Source organism: Pogona vitticeps, chromosome 12, assembly GCF_051106095.1.
Source record: "Pogona vitticeps strain Pit_001003342236 chromosome 12, PviZW2.1, whole genome shotgun sequence".
Classification (NCBI taxonomy): domain Eukaryota; kingdom Metazoa; phylum Chordata; class Lepidosauria; order Squamata; family Agamidae; genus Pogona; species Pogona vitticeps.
The window spans coordinates 14,149,924-14,162,048 of NC_135794.1; the positions used below are offsets into that span (position 1 = coordinate 14,149,924).

The window sequence follows — 12,125 nt, forward strand, 5'->3', positions numbered from 1 at the left end:
AAACTGTACAAAGATAGATCTGCAATGGTTTTTCAATGTCATGCTGAATATTTTCATGCTGCAAATGAACCTATCGATATGTTGTCTGAATTGCAAGATGCAGGTACATGGTCTGATAATCTTGTTTTAACAGGTACCGTTGATCAGAAAGAAAGGTTGTTTCAAATTTTAGAACAATACCAAGATGTGTTTTCAGATAAACCAGGTTACACCAAATTGATCAGTCATGTGATAACTACTGAGAACAATGCCCAGCCCATACGGTCTAGCCCATATAGAGCAATTGGTAATCATGCTATCCAAATTGAACAAGAGATACAAAAGATGTTATCTTTGGGGGTGATTGAACCGTCATTCTCCCCTTGGGCTTCTCCGGTGGTTCTGGTGCCAAAACGTAACGCTTTGGGTGAAATTCTCGAGGAAGTAAGATTTTGTGTTGATTACAGAAAGTTAAACAGTGTTACTGTTCCAGATCCATACCCATTGCCTAGAATGGATGATTTAATTGAACATCTTTCAAAGGCTAAGTTTATCAGCATTCTCGATCTAAAGAATGCTTATTGGCAGCTAGATTTGGCTGAAGATTCACGAGATAAGACCGCTTTCATCACGCACGTGGGAACTTTCCGTTTCCGCAGATTGCCATTTGGTTTGAAGAATGCAGGTGCGTCATTTCAAAGGATGATAGATAAACTTTTACAAGGTTTACCTTTTGCAAGTGCTTATCTTGATGATGTTGCCATTTTCAGTTCTGATTTTGATTCTCACATGTCTCACATTGAAACTGTTTTGTCCAGACTTCAGCAAGCAGGACTGACAGTCAAAGCCAGCAAGTGTCAGTGGATGCAAGGAAAAGTCATGTACTTAGGTCATTTGATTGGGCAAGGAGAAATTCAGACTTTGCAAGCTAAAGTACAATCTATTAATGATTGGCCTATCCCTAAAACTAAGAAACAGGTACGCTCGTTTTTGGGCCTAGTCGGCTACTACAGAAAATTCATTCCTGATTTCAGTCATTTGGCTTCACCTCTGACAGAGCTCACTAGGAAGAGACAGCCTGTCAAGGTAAAGTGGACACCAGAGTGTCAAGGTGCCTTTGAAGCTTTAAAAGCTAAGATTATGGATGCACCTATACTGAAATCCCCTGATTTTGACAAACCATTCATTTTACAAACTGATGCTTCTGAATTAGGACTGGGAGCTGTTTTGTTACAGCAAGGAGAAGATGGGAACCTTTACCCTATCTCATACTTCTCTAGAAAACTCTTGGATAGAGAGAGAAGTTACGCAGTACCTGAAAAAGAAGCTCTTTCTATATTTTGGTCTCTCAATTTACTTCGACCTTACCTATGGGGTCGTAAGTTTACACTCCAAACAGATCACAGAGCTTTAGTTTGGTTGCAGAAGATGAAATCTCACAACCAAAAATTGTTGAGATGGAGTCTAGCATTGCAAGATTTTGATTTTGAAGTTCAACACATTCCTGGAAAATTGAATGTAGTGGCAGATGGTCTTTCTAGAATGTACTGTGAAGATTCTTATGAACCTGAACGTTGAAACAATGTATTCAACAGTGTGCTATGTTTCAGTATTGTAATAGTTATTCTGTAGTTGAATTTTGAGATGTAACCAGTTAATTACTTTGAATTACTTTTTAGTTACTTTTGCTTGATTTCTTAAAATTAGATCAGATTAACTGCTCTGAATTTTAACGATAATCAGGGGGGGCATGTGATGATTTGTGTTTTTATGTGTATTAGAATGGGATATGTAGTCCTAAGATTGTCCCAATAGCATCCATTTTGATTTAAAGTCTGTTCTGTAGTAGGAAAGTTTTCAATGCTGTTTCAGAGAAGCTTCGCTCTCTGGTTATCTCGTTGCTAAGATGAGCAGAGAGCAGAGAGTTTCGTAGTCAAAATAATTCTGCCACAAAGTATGAAAACAACTGAAGCCCCATGAGAAAGTTAGGCGGAACAACAAGACCCAGGAGGCATTCTGGGAAGAAGAAGAGTGAGGAGAAAGAGAGAAGAAAGATGGAGTTTGCCTGAGAAAGGGGCAGACACGTGTTTTTCCCATAATGGACTGGTTTTCATCTAGCATCAGCCTTTGAAGACCCAAGACACGTGAGATGGATGATTTATGCTTTTTGTTAGTTAGCATAGTTTCATTTCTTTATTTTTTTAGCTGGAGTGGGGGAGTGGTGTGTTCCGTTAGTCTTGAATGAAAATGTACCTACTGAAATATTTTACTATCAACTGAAACCTTTTCTAAAGTAATTCTTTTTAATAAAACAGTAATGATTGATTTCTATGTAGAAGCTTTGTTTCTTGAACAGACCAGCTGAATGTCTAATTGGCCACGTGGGTTTGCTACCAAACTTTCAGAGCCAAGTCATTCTGAGTATATCTCATGGTTATGTCTGTGTTGCTTTCTTAATAAGGAGATTGGCCTCTGAGGAAGAAAATTTAGACAGAACCTGGCTGGGTTTCAATTGGCTCTGCTCAGCAGTTAGAGGTTTGTCTGGTTTTCGGACTCGTCCCGATTTCCTGCACCCCCTTCAATCTCTTTGGAGATACGGGGCTGCTTACAGTTGGTAGAAAACTACCTCAAGCCATACAAAAGTCTTGGTTGCAATATGTCACTAAAGATATACATTTTTTTGCACTCTCATCTAGATTTTCTTCCACTGAACTGCAGAACAATGAGCAACAAGCAGGGTGAGGAATTTCACCAAGACATTGTACCAGTGGAGAAACGCTATCAGGGCAAATGGAGACTGTCCATCTTCAGAGGACAGCACAGGTTGCTGTCCTCTGAAGATGCCGGCCACAGAGACTGGCGAAACATCAGGAAGAACAACCTTCAGAACATGGCCAAAGAGCCCGAAAAACCCAGAACAACCATTAGATCCCAGCCATGAAAGCCTTCGCGAATATACTGTCCATGAATGCTTGCAGATTATTGCTAGATAGAGACAAGAAATGCTCCATTTAATTAATACAAGAGACAAGCCAAGAAGTCCCAAGTAGACACCGAATAGAACTAACTATGTACATAATAGTTTTTGCCTTTTGTTTCATACATATTATTTATACAGTCCTTTTGCTGGTTTTTAAAGTGTTACATAAACAGGACAGGTGAAATATCATGTAAAGCAGGGGGTCTCCAAAATTTTCAGTATGAGGGCCACATCATATATTTTACACCTTTTCAAGGGCTGGGGGGGGAGGAAAGAAGGGGGAAGGGAAAAACAGTTTTATAATGAATGAATAAGTTTTATTTGGTTTAATAAACTTGTATACTACAATATTAATGGGAATGATGGAACTGCTTGTTTAATTTCAAAATATTGCTGAACTGAGGTTTCAAACTTGAAGAGCCAATTATTAGAATGTTTATTAGATCTATGAAGATCTTCATAGATAAACTTGTTTTATAGTTGGACTTGACACACTTCATTTTTGAAAAGGGCATCCAGACATCCTATACCTAATACAGTAACTTCCACCAATTTTCCTGTTTGTGCGATTTTTATGAAAGCCTGATCTCTTCATTTCAATCTCTACCAATGGAAAGAGTAACAGGTAGGCCCTCTTTTAATGTTTTAAAACATTTTATGGCTGCCTAGTTGTCTGTTCCAGCCCAGTTCCATATTCTGGCATACTGTCATAACACAGAATACAATCTTATATGGGTGGAGAGCAGAAAACATGGAAGAGAAAATCAAGTGGCCTGAAAATACAGAAGGCAATTGTAAATTGAAGAACGAAGTTGCTATTCCTCCAGGTACCCACTATTGCCACCTGGCAGGAAACAATTTCTTATTACAGTAATTATGACTGAATACTCTCCAATTTCGCTGTGAAATGTTGAGAAGGCTGTTACCAGCAGCGTTCAGTTGAGGATCTCCTTAATGTTCAGCAAGGATTGCACAGCTACTGAAAGATACAAATTATATATCAAGATGTGTGAGGGTGTTTTGTTCCCACCCACATGGAATTGACAAGCCTGCCTGCCTACTGTCTCAGAGTCAAAAAATGCAACTTTTTCCAAGAATGGGATATTCATAGAAGCTGCTAGTAACAGCTACTAGGCAGTTTGCAGTCTGGTCACATGAATTTGGGTCACATGAACTTGGTGATGAGCATAAGAGTAGAAAGACTCAGCGAACCTGACAGCGGACACTGCTGGAAGGAGCAGGCTCTGGGCATTGAGGAGATGCCTGTTTTCCCTCAGTCACCTCTGGTGGGATTTCCAGGTTGTTGCTTTCATCCACCTGCGCCCGCCCGTCCACACTCATGTGAAAAAGAGAAATTGAGGGGGAGAGCTTTGGGCGCCCAAAGTGTTCCCATTTGCAGTCTGGAAAGTCACTTTTCCAGAGCGGAGGAGGAGGGGTGTTGGCTGCTGGAAGGCAGGGCTGAGCAGTGAGGACGGACGATTCTCCTCACCTGGCCCCAGGGTGAAGTTCTCTGGCAGTCAGAAACCCTGTCCACCACCATGGGTTCCGTCTGTTAAGAGATCATCGTGTGTTCTGACCAATTATCTTCAGTGATGGTTGTTGTGGGTTTTTCGGGCTCTTTGGTCGTGTTCTGAAGGTTGTTCTTCCTAACGTTTCACCAGTCTCTGTGGCCGACATCTTCAGAGGACAGCACTCTGTGCTCATCTTCAGAGGACAGAGTGCTGTCCTCTGAAGATGCCGGCCACAGAGACTGGAGAAACGTTAGGAAGAACTACCTTCAGAACATGGTCAAAGAGCCCAGAAGAACTCACAACAACCATCAGATCCCGGCCATGAAAGCCTTCGAGAATACTGTATATCTTCAATGAGCTGAATTAAGTACAGAGTCAAAAACATGGAGTTAACTTGCAATAACTTTGGAAAAGGTTTATTAGCTACAGACTTTAGTATTTCAGTAGCAAAGGTCAAAATATAACATTTGAGTGAAAAAGAAAGAATTTGGCTTACATATTCCAGGTAAGTTTCTTTAGCTTTGAAGAACAATTCTAAACTGGGTAAATCACTCCCTAAAGCTGGATGGCATGGATGCAAGTGTGGATGGAGAGAGAACAATCAGATAGCATGTGGTCAGGCAATTTCCATCTTGGAAAAAGGCCCTTCTTCAAGGAAAAAGGCACACAAGAGAGAGGAGGGGCAGGAAGTGATCAATGAACAATAGTGCCCCAATAGCAGGGTAGAACTGAATGATAGGCAGAATCACCCACTATATACTGGGACACAATTGATCTGCATATTCCAACACTGTCACTTCAGCTCTCATCCACTTGCGCAGCACCGTGGTTCAGCTCAGCTCGGAGCCGGCTGGAGCTCCAGAGGCAGCCGTTGGCAAGCCGCGAGCCTTCAGAAGCTGGAACAAAGAGGTGAGCAAAGGTGTTACTGGAGCCACTGTTGGAGACATGCCTGCCCATTGTCCCCCACTGCCACGGGACACTTGAGAAGGGAGTGGTTAGTTGGAGAAGGGAGAGTTGTTGCCAGGCACTGTTAAGGAAGGCGGGGAGGAGGGGGCGGGGTGGGAAAAGTCCTAGAGTCCAGACTGGGCCGGATAAAAAGGCAAGGTGGGCCAGATGTGGCCCATGGGTGGCAGTTTGGAGACCCCTGATGTAAAGCAACCATAAACACATGAAAAAACCTAGAACTCCTATTTATGAGGAAAAATTCTACAGTACTATCTACACAATATACGTAGACGTAAAATGTAAAAATTTAAATACCTTTGAAACAGTAGCAAATCAGTTGTTTTAATAGTCATATTAGAATTCAGCACATCAAAATACATAATAGCACATTGTATCTCTGAAGAATATCACCTCTAAAAATTGCAGACCAGTGTTACTTGTACAGTACATCTGTTATATTTCTAGTGCAGCATATAGATTCTCAATAAATAAACAGCCATAAATCATGAAACATTGGAAAATCTCAGATGCCTTCATGTGCAAGGATGCAAAGAAAATGAAAGGATTCAGAAGGATTCGCTTTAACTGCTGTAGGGTCTCAGACAGAGCAACATAAGGTTTATAACATGGAAAAGTACTTTAATACTTTGAATTAATGTATTCAGGTTGCAAATTTAGTTGTTACACAAATGTCTTTTCAAGGAGAAAATCAATGTCCAAAAGCAATTTGTGATATAGCATCAGGATCTGTTTTTCAAAGAAGCATCCTGGCTCCGTTGCTCTTTAACTTATATGTCAATGACATGGTGGATAGGTTAATGGGACTACATTTCTTTCCCACAAGAGTAGGTAGAATTTTACTACAATATTACTTTATGTAGATGATACCCTGTTAATATCTCATACTCAAATAAGACTTAGAAGATTATTGAAAAAATTTAGTAACTATTGTATGGAAAATTTCCTTAATATCAACTATGAGAAAACCAAAATTACGGTTTTCAGCAGAAGACCTCAGATGCATAAATGGTCAATGGATGGGAGAATATTAGAACAGGTAACTCATTATAAATATTTGGGTGTGATGTTCCACCAGTCAGGCTCCTGGGCGGCTCAGATTGACTTTGCAAAGCAGAAATTTGAAAAAGCTATGCTTGGTTGTGAGGGTTCGGGGTGTGGCTCCGGTTTGTCTTCAAATAAATTGACAGACTTCCTCGGTTTAGAAATTGGTATAACATTTATTGGATTGTTTAACCTGTGTTAAAGAAGGTATTCCAACCATTTCCTCCCTCTAACAACTGGTTAGATGGGGGCTTCCAGCCTTCAATTTTAAAGCGGTTACAACCCTGAACATTCCAGGGACCCGGCCAGTCCAGTGTAAAGTCTGTGTTCAGTAATTCTCCTGTCTTTCCTTCCAGTAAGGGGACTGTGTCTTCATCCCGATCATCTGTCCAAACCTGGTCTCTTGAGGGGAAATCCTCCAGCCATAGTCTTCTGAGGGACCCCTCCATTGTAGCTCCATCATCCGCCATTCCAATCTTTCTCTCCTCTCCCTCTCCACCTTTTCCTTCTCTTCCCTTAACTTCCTTCTCCACTCTTTTGTCTCTCATTCCCCCCAATAAGATGGTTTAGAGGTGCTCTCTTTCTAGCATCTGCCTCCTCTTTTAGGACCCTTAGTTTTTCTACCTTCCCCATCCATAGATCTTCCAATCAAATCCACTCCCAACCACGAGGCAGGTTCCCATTCCTGTCCCCCCTCTTTATATCCACAAGCCCCACCTCCATCTCTACCAGGGCTGTCATTACATTTCCGCCAAAACATTCCCGCTTTCTTTAACAGTCATTTCTTTCAACTTCTCTTCTACGATTCCCGGGTCTGTTTCGGGTGGTCTTATCTGCCTGGGAGGTAATCTTGTTCTTCCTTGTTGGCAGAGGGCAGAGGGCAGGAGGGAGGGCACTCCTGTGAGAGAAATCTTGCTCTCACCATCAGTCTTACCTTTATATACTTAAATTCTATAGAATTAAAGGAGGACATTTGGTCCCACCCATCCATAAAATTTACAAAATCAAGCTACTTCCCCAGATCCTATATGGCGCTGAAATATGGGGAACTGGAAACCTAACCTCCCTAGAAATAATTCAAAATAAATTTGCTCGATTACTCCTGGTAGTCCCCCCTTCAACCACCTCAGCATTTCTTAGATTAGAACTGGTATAAGTCAATGTCAATAATGACATTAGTCTATAAGCTAATAACTAATTACTGGCTGAAAATTTTGTTCATCACCCAGTCAGAATTTTTAATAGCATCATATGGAGAGCAATTTTTTTTGATCGTGGAAACTTTTTGCACTGCCACTAGTTGCTAAACTTGAATTCTCCGAAGAGTATGTGAGACACCTTGGCCTACCCGCTGCAAAACGTTTACTGAAACAGAGATTGTCCGACCACTGGGTTCAAATCGATTTAGATTTGTTAGGCACCCTAAAAAGAGCCCCTTTATATAAGAACATTTTACTCTTGCCTTTAAATCTTCCATCTTATTTTAACTGATTTAATGAGTTTTTATTATAGAGAAGCTTTTACTCAGGCACATTTTGACGGGTTACCACTAGCCAGTTTATTAGGACGCTATACACAAATTCCATATCACAAGAGATTTTGCTCTTGTGACAAAAAAATCAGTGGAGAATTTGGCACATGTAGTGCTCTATTGTCCACTATTAGAGACCTATCGCAAAAGATTTCTCAACCCTATTTTTCAAAAACATTCTAGTAATTCTGAACAATAAAAGCTTAAGATCCTACTATCTGACAGAGACAAATTTGTCACTTTCCAAATGGCACGGTTTATCTCCACATTGTTAAAAATGAAAGCTGTATCCACCGCCTCTATCAATTAAGTCAATACAGTGGTGCCTCACATAGCGAGGTTAATCCGTTCCGGATTAACCTTCGCTATGCTGAAGCATCGTTGAACGGGGCAGGGAATTCCACTGGAATGCATTAAACATGGTTTAATGCGTTCCAAATGGGCCGAATACTCACCGTTCAGCGATGCTTCTTAATGGCCGGCAGCCATTTTCGCGCCCTCGCCTCGCTTAACGAGGGTGCGAAAACGCTGCGCGCGGCCATTTTGGCCCATTTCCGGGCTTCCGGCGGCCATTTTGGCCGCCGAACAGCTGATCATCGGGCTTCGTTTTGCGAAGATCGGTAAGCGAAACGCTTACCGGTCTTCGCAAAGCGAATTTTGCTGTATTAGAAAAACGTTAAGCGATCGCATTAGCGATCCGAAAAAACGGATCGCTATGCGATTTTGTCATTATACGGTGCGCTCGTTAAGCGAGGCACCACTGTACTTAAGTAATGGTATCTTTGGGGTTATTCCCCTTGCAATAAATGCTTGCTGCTGGTATTGGTTAATGTCTTCCATCTGCCTTTGCCCTCTCCTTGGTTGTTGAAACTTTATGCCATAATAGAAATCAACTTGATTCAATTCTAAATGGCTTTTAATATTGTATTGTATTATATTGTAATGGAATATATTATATTTATATTGTTTTATCTGCTGTATGTTGCAATGGCCTGTGTGCCACACAATAAACCTATTTTGCTTGCTACCTACCAAATCTAGAGTGTAAACAAGATCAGATTTCCTCCAACTGCCCAAAGGGAAATGTAGACTTAACTATAAACACCTTCAAATGGCCTCTTACTTGACAATTCCTAATATCCCTGGTAAAAATAGAGTAAATATGTGTGATTATAAGTGTTGGGGGAGGGGAACACATTGTATACAAATTATTTCCCAACACTAGTTCTAACAAAAATTAGTAAGAATTTAAATGTTTCATTCTAGTAAAAACATTTCTCTCTCTTTTTTCAAAATTTAACTTTAGAATAAAGTTGGAAAGTTTTACCTACATCTTCCCGACTGCAATCAGCTGCAACTGGAAAACATTCAATTGATATGTCCATCTACACATCCAATTCATGCTGGGACATTTTGCCAGGTCTGCCCTTTTTTTGCAAAAGAAAATGGAAAGGTGACTTAAGCACAGTATGTATTAAATTATTACCAAAAACATTTAGCAGGAAAACATTAACAATGTTATTGAACCTTCCTCTGCTGGCTTCAGGGTCTCTGTAATTGTTTTTGCCAACCTATAAATTTCTAAGTAACAACAAAATTATTGTGATTTTTCTTACTAAATTATTCATACATTACAAAGCATGTATGTAACAAGGCCCATGAATCACAAAGCGCATAATGACCATATCTTAATGTCATATCCTCAAACAAGAATTCAAATAGATTTATGTATTTAAGTTAACTAAAGCACATTGTTTTTATAATGTTCATAATTCTGTCTGACATGCCCCCCCAAAGAAAACTTCATATTTTCTTTCTCGAGAATGAGATATTTTTTAATACTGAATATTAAAATTTGAGGTTTTCCTTGAAGTGGAGGTGGGAAACCAAGATTTCCATTAACAATAGTTTAATATTACATTTTTCAGTTGGATTCAATTAGTGTTATTAGTATCACCCAAATAACCTTTCTGTAATTATCTAGCACAGAAGAACGTAACTGTGCTTAAAATGATGCCCACAATTAAACATGTACCAGAAAAAAGAAAAAAAGATTGCAATATTATATCTCACCAGCCTTTTTCTTATAGATACATCACTAAACATTCATAGTATAAAAAAACTAATACTGCTGACTGGAAAATGAACTTTACTTAACTGCAGTATAGTGCTGGAACATGTGTATTCAAGTTTTTGATTTGTTCAGAATTTCTCAAGAGATACGTAATAGTGATTTGATAAAGTCTAGAACTTTGAATCTCAAATACAGACTGAGTAGTTAGCAGTTAATCCATTTTAAATTGACAGTGAGGTAACAGCAAAAACATAGTCCTGTATAATTTTAATCTCCTATATTTATTTGGCATAGGTTTTCATGGAATATAGCTTACTTTAGGTGCCACAAAAGTAGGGGGTGTGGTGGCGCTGCGGGCTAAACCACAGAAGCCTCTGTGCTGCAGGGTCAGAAGACCAGCAGTTGTAAGATCGAATCCACGCGACGGAGTGAGCTCCTGTCGCTTTGTCCCAGCTCCTTGCCTACCTAGCAGTTCTAAAGCATATACATAAATGCGAGAAGATAAATAGGTACCATCTCGGTGGGAAGGTAAAACGGCGTTCCCTAGTCAAGCTGGCCACGTGTCAACAGAAACTGTCTTCGGACAAGTGCTGGCTCTACGGTTTGTAAAACGGGATGAGCGCCACCCCCTGGAGTCGGACATGACTAGACTAAAAATGTCAAGGGGAACCTTTAGGTGCCACAAAAGTATTTGCTGTTTGGTACTAAACCCCTTTTATGAAGCACATCTTACTGTTGTGAAATGGCTTGAGTGTGTCAGTGAAGCCAAGAGCAATGCTGTCAGGAGGCCAGACTCCATTACAAGCCTGAACTCCTAGCAGGATCATCCAAGGCAAAATGGGCACAGCTGAGACACCAGACTAAGATGCATCCACCTTCTTCATGGCAGATACTGGGCAGGAGTGTTAGTTGACACAGGCAAAGGAGGCAATAGTGATCACAATGAAGTTAACTGCACAGTAGTACTGCACAGAAGGTGGCATTCATAGAGTCATAACAACGTGAAGTCAGAAGGGGCCTACAAGGCCATCAAGTTCAGCCCCCTGCTCAATGCAGGAATACAATCAAAGCATATCTGCCAGGTGATTATCTACATTTTTCTTGGATGCCTCCGGTGCTGGAGCACTCACCAATTGCCGAGGTAACTGGTTCCACAGTCATACTGCTCTGGCTTCCTTTAACTTGAGCCCATTGTTGGGTGTCCTGCACCCTGGGATGACCGAGAACAGATCCTGCCTTTCTTCTGTATCTTCATGACTATCTTTCAACTATTTGAAAAGTGCTATCATATCACCCATGAGTCTTCTTTTCTCAAGGCTAAACATGCCCAATTCTTTCAGCCTTTCCTCATAAGGCTTCGTTTCCAGCCCCCTGATCATCCTTGTCGCCCTCCTTGTCCCACTTTGTTGGCATCCTTCTTAGTGATTTTCAGAACTGGACACAGGAACTCAAGGTGAGGCCTAACCAGTGCTGAATAGAGGGGGACTAGCATCTCGTGGGATTTGGAGACTATACTGTACTTCTATTAATGCAGCCTAAAATAGCATTTGCCTTTTTTGTAGCCACATCGCACTGTTGGCTCATATTTAGCTTGTGATCTAGGACAATCCTTCTTGCTCATACTTTTACTGAGCCCGGTATTCCCCACCTTCTAACTAACTGTGCAATTGGTTTCTTTTTCCAAGATGTACTTTGCACTTATCCCTGTTGAATTTCATTATGAATTTCATCTGATGCTGGAGGTGAGTTTTGCAGATATCCTTGACAGCCAGAAAGATAAGTGGCTCCTAGAGCAAATCAAGCCTGAACTACCTCTGGAGGCAACAATGATGAAACGGAGACTGCCCTGCTTTCGACACATTATGAGAAGTTAAAACTCTCTCTGGAAAAGACAATAATGTTGGAAAAGGTTGAAAGTAGCATGAAAAGAGGAAGACTAAATATGATATGGGTTAACTCTCTAACAGAACCACAGGTTTACTTGAGTTTACAAGAGCTGCTCAAGACTGTTGTAAACAGGTCTTTTTGAAAATCTCTTATTCA

The 12,125-nt window shown here is 40.6% G+C and overlaps 1 long non-coding RNA gene across 1 annotated transcript; it reads right to left on the reverse strand.

The window, feature by feature from the left end:
- Positions 1 to 4,870: 4,870 nt before the first annotated feature.
- Positions 4,871 to 10,371, reverse strand: LOC110087991 (uncharacterized). The gene is made up of 2 exons (XR_013538878.1): positions 9,340 to 10,371; positions 4,871 to 5,366 (listed from the first exon to the last, which is right to left on the reverse strand). It is a non-coding gene; the product is annotated as an uncharacterized LOC110087991 (long non-coding RNA).
- Positions 10,372 to 12,125: the final 1,754 nt, after the last annotated feature.